Source organism: Theobroma cacao, chromosome 6, assembly GCF_000208745.1.
Source record: "Theobroma cacao cultivar B97-61/B2 chromosome 6, Criollo_cocoa_genome_V2, whole genome shotgun sequence".
In the NCBI taxonomy this organism is placed as follows: Eukaryota; Viridiplantae; Streptophyta; class Magnoliopsida; order Malvales; family Malvaceae; genus Theobroma; species Theobroma cacao.
The window spans coordinates 7,719,130-7,723,891 of record NC_030855.1 but is presented as its reverse complement, the minus strand read 5'-3'; the positions used below and the strand labels follow the sequence as shown (position 1 = coordinate 7,723,891).

The following is a 4,762-nucleotide window of genomic DNA, read 5'->3' as shown; positions in this document are numbered from 1 at the left end:
GTCATCTTCTCCCCACTTGGATCAACCATATTGTCCTTCTTCGTGACTAATTTCGATATCCGACTAAATATTAATATTTTAATTTTACTTTATTAATAAAATATTAATTTATTCCTTTTTAAAATTTTATCTTGTCTCCTTGTTACCCAAAATACCTTATTATGCTCACTTGACTTCCAAATCGCCTTTTATCTCACAAATTCTTCTTCGATAAAATTATTATTATTTGATTGTTTATTTCTTCACTTGCGAAATATTTTATTCTAAACTACTCCTTTCGTTTTTTTATCACTTTTAAACATTTTAAATGACCTCAATTTGCAAATTCGATCAACTTTATTTATCACTTTATCAAAGTATGGGGTATTTCAGGTTTTTTTAACAATTTAAATTGACATTGCAGCTATAGAAAAGGAAAGATTGTTATATATGCAAAATAATCAAAAAATTTAAGGTCATAATTGTATAAAGGCTTAAAATATGCATTTGTAAAAAGTGATAAAATACAACCACTATAGGAAAACATATAGTATTACCTACAAGTTACACTAAAAGCCCACGATATTTATTATAAAATTACTAAAATGTAATGGCAATTTGTAAGTGTTATGGTTGTCCAGACCTGTTCATCATATTCACATGTAATGCTAGATGGAAAGAAATTCAAGCTATTTTAAGTTTGATCCCACATCAAAGAATAGAAGTTAGACTTAATATAACTACGAGAGTCTTCAAAATAAAACTCTACTATTTAATGAAAGATCTAATGAAGAATAGACACCTTGGTCGCACTACAGCCGATATGTCAATGAAACATAATGAATATTTATGACTTTAAATGAAACAATAAAATCATACTTTTCAAAAACTAGTACAAAATTTTTCATCCTACATCATTTAGTGACTTATACCATTGAATTCCAAAAACAAGGATCGTCACATGTCTATATTCTTCTTTGGCTGCATCGTGATGACAAATGCTCATCCTCAGAAGATATAGATAATATAATATTAGTTGAATTGCCAAACAGAGATGTGGATCCCATAACATACAAAGCCATAGCAAATTTTATGGTCCATAGACCATGTGGCCCATCACGACCAAATTTTCCATGCTTGACCAAAGGGCACTATTCCAAATACTTTCCACAAAATTTCCAAACTAACGCACTGTTATTAATGAAGATGGTTTCCCAATATATCGAAAAAGAAATATACCTTATAATACAGTTATAAAAATGGTATTGAATTAGATAATAAATGTAATACCTCGTATTTTGATACAGTGGCTAATAAAGTTTACGGATACCAATTTAGGTTAATTACTGAGTTAAAAGGGTAATTTAGAAGTGAACCTGCGAAATCTCGATCTCCATAGACACATAACTAGAAATAGACGCTATAATACGAAGCAGGGTTATTTTGTAATTTCTCTTAGTGAGCCCCTAGAGTGGGTTTTTTTTATGCTATTAAGGTCTAAATAGGCCTAAGGAATGAATAAATGATGTTTATGATGGTAAATAAATGAGGAAGATAAAAATAATGATAATTTCCATGATATGGGTAAAATGGTCATTTTGCTCTCGGATCTAAATTTTTAAGTTTCATGAACCTGAGTGCCTTTAGACTATTATGAACTTTGTTTCAGTGTCAAAAGAGTAAAAAGGTTGCACAAAAGATGGGAGGAAGACAAAACCACCATGTTAAGGGCATTTTGGTAATTTCGATGGAATTTTGGATTAACTTGAAGCATAAATATCTGAGCTCCAACAGCTTCTCCTTCTTCTTCTTCCTCCCCTTTCACGTTCTTTTTATCCTCCATGGAAGCTTGCTTTACAACTTCCATAACTAAAATGCCCCATACTTTGAAACTGTGATTAATAAAGTTGGTCGGATGCGAATTGAGGCATAATAAGGAACTTTGGAAACCAAAAAGACAAGCTAAAATTTTTAGAATAAAATAATATTAAAATATTAATATTTAGTCGGATGTCGAAATCAGTCATGAAGAAGGATCATATGGTTGATCCAAGTAGGGGAGAAGATGTCAAGCCTGACTCTATAAAATACTTGTCATGACATACATGTGATGGATAGCATGTTTGCATGCTAGGAGAGTCCCAAAAAATTTATAAAAGTCGGTATTGTACCTAGAGGTACAACAAAGTTGATTTAAGCCTCGAACTAGATCAAATAGAGAATTTAAGATGAAATTAAGAATATTAAAGTCCCAGAATGGTTTAATATGGTGATTTGGAGTTCGAGGATCAATTTGGAGTCAAACCGAAATTTTCACTATTTAGGGGTAAAATGGTAATTTTGCCACTTGAGGATAAAATTGGAATATTGGAAGAAGTTTTTTATCAAGATTGATCACATTTGACTCATTGGAGTATAATTTGAGGTTGATAGGTGAAAAAAAATTGTAATCCCGGTATTTTCGGAGCATAAGGGTAAAATGGTAATTTTGCCACCTCAGGGGCAAAATTGTAATTTTACACACCGGACACTTGTCCAGCACATGGATTTTATCCAATATTATCATGGATAATTGAATAAATTTAAGTGGTGGAGAGAGAAAGCTTAATAGTTAAGAAATAAAAAATGGACCAATGGGATGGTGACATGTGTCAAGTTAATATCCATTTAATTTTTTTAGCTTTAAAATCAGCAAAAATCAGCTTATTTTCTCTTCATGTGGCCGGCCATAGCAAGAACAAAGAGAGGAAAAGAAAAACAAGAAACCTAGGTGGGAAAATTAAAGAAAAAGTATGGGATTTCAAGGAATCAAGCAATCAAAGGTAAAATTTCTTAATTTTGACTTGTGATCTACCTTTCCCATGCTTTTCTCCTTATTTTCCATGGTTAGATTTCATGTTTTCATGGTGAATTCATGACTGCCCAAATGGGCATGGAGAGAGAATGAAGTTAGATTTATTTGATTTTAAGTTATGTTAGTGTTTTTAGTTAGTTTAGCATATTTAGAAACAAAACAACAAGAAAATAATTCATTTTTCCCCATCACCATTATTGGCCGAATTTTCTAGGGAGGATATTGTGGCTGAAATTAATGATATTTCATGATATTTGGGTGATATTTGATGTTTGGTGAGGCTAGAAATTAAATGGGAAATTTTGGTGTGAAAATCCAAATTTTTACCTAATGTATAGACATGTGTGATTATTGACCCGGGACTGATAAATTGAATCTCATTCACAGTCACTGAGGTAATTTAGGTAAAATTGGAGAGTAGAAAGTGAGAAGAATTGATTTGGAGTTAAATTGAAGATTTTAGCCGATTAGGGCGAGTATAGTGTGACTTAGGTAGAATATCACATTTAAGTGATTAATTAGACATTTTGCATCCCATCGCATGCATTCATTTAGATTTAGAGAGCCTGAAATAGTTTATGATAAATTGATACAATTTATTGAAATTCATGTCACGTATGATGTATAGGTGGTGAGCCCTCTAACAAGGGTAAAGAGATTGTGTCTGAAAATTGGGAATAGAAGTATATTGAACTCCTAGTACTGTGAGTAACCTTACCATCATTTTTATTATCTAAAGTATGTTTTTAATCGATTTTGATGAAATTTTATGAAAATGAAATTAAATGGTAAATCTTGAGTTTTACAAACAAAATGTGTCTACATGAAAAGATGTTATAAATTGTTTTAAAATTGAATGATGATTTTGAAAAATAGAATAATTGGAGACCACTTGTTATGAATTAAATTTATGAATCTAATGGCTTATGACAGTATTTGCATGAATGGCTGAATTGGTATTGGTGTTGAAATATATGAAATGTGTATTTAGCCTTGAAAAGCTGTGAATTATAATAATTGCCATGTCATGCTATAATGAATTTTATTGATTGGTGGATTATATATTAATTAATCACTACAGTAGGGGGTTTCTGTGGACCAGCCTTTTAGAGGGGCACGGTAAACCTCATTACATTCTTACCTCGAATGGAAAGGCGCGTAAGGTATCTCCTAGGGTAAAGCTTAGGGTTCACTTCACGCCGAACCACCACGTGAAGGGGAACTTAGCCAACGCCAAGGAACGACTGTGTTTCTCAAACTAAAAATATGTTTTTCGTGTATACGAAATTTTTAACAGCCTTGGCGGGCTCGAGTGTACGCCTCTGATCAAGGTGTCATTGAGTATATTTGATGGCATGAGCCAACTGTTTATGAAAGTCATACGCCCTAATGAGAAATTAAATGAAATACAACCGTTTGCATGGGTTGGGATAAATTTTCAAATTGTGAAATACTTAAAATGATGGGATATTTTAATTGTCTCTTTTTACTCGGCTTTAGCTGATTTAAATGGTGTTTGTTTACTCACTGGGATTTTATAATCTCACCACCCTCATTTTCACCCATTTCAGGCTCAGACTAGGCTGTAGATAGCTGGCTCCATCGGGGATTTCCATTGGATTGCGTCTTCTTAACTGTAGGTTCACAGCTTCTTTAATTCTAGTTATTGTGGACCCATTTGATATTGTAAATTTAATAGTTTATTGTGCTATAGTATGAATGAATTTATTTTGTTTTTACGTTATAAAAATTATTTACGCATAACTCCAAAATTTCTGTTTATAAGAGAATAAAATATTTTATTGAATATTTTGTTTTATCTTCTTATTATATTCAAATAATTATAATTTCATTTTGAATAAAGGTTTTAGATGCCTAAACTTATTTTTAATTGTAAATTATGCGATTGGTACTTGTTTACTACATTTT

At 31.6% G+C, this 4,762-nt stretch overlaps 1 long non-coding RNA gene across 4 annotated transcripts in view; it reads left to right on the top strand.

Moving 5' to 3' along the window:
* Positions 2,762-4,762, top strand: part of LOC108662489 — an 11,503-nt gene continuing 9,502 nt past the window's right edge. For 2 of the 4 annotated variants that reach the window (XR_001928357.1, XR_001928360.1), the window contains exons 1-3: positions 2,764-2,801; positions 3,462-3,537; positions 4,405-4,469. This is a non-coding gene — a long non-coding RNA (uncharacterized LOC108662489). Of the gene's footprint in view, positions 2,802-3,461; positions 3,538-4,404; positions 4,470-4,762 lie in introns of all 4 variants that reach the window. The other 2 variants (XR_001928359.1, XR_001928358.1) reach the window with 2 other exon arrangements.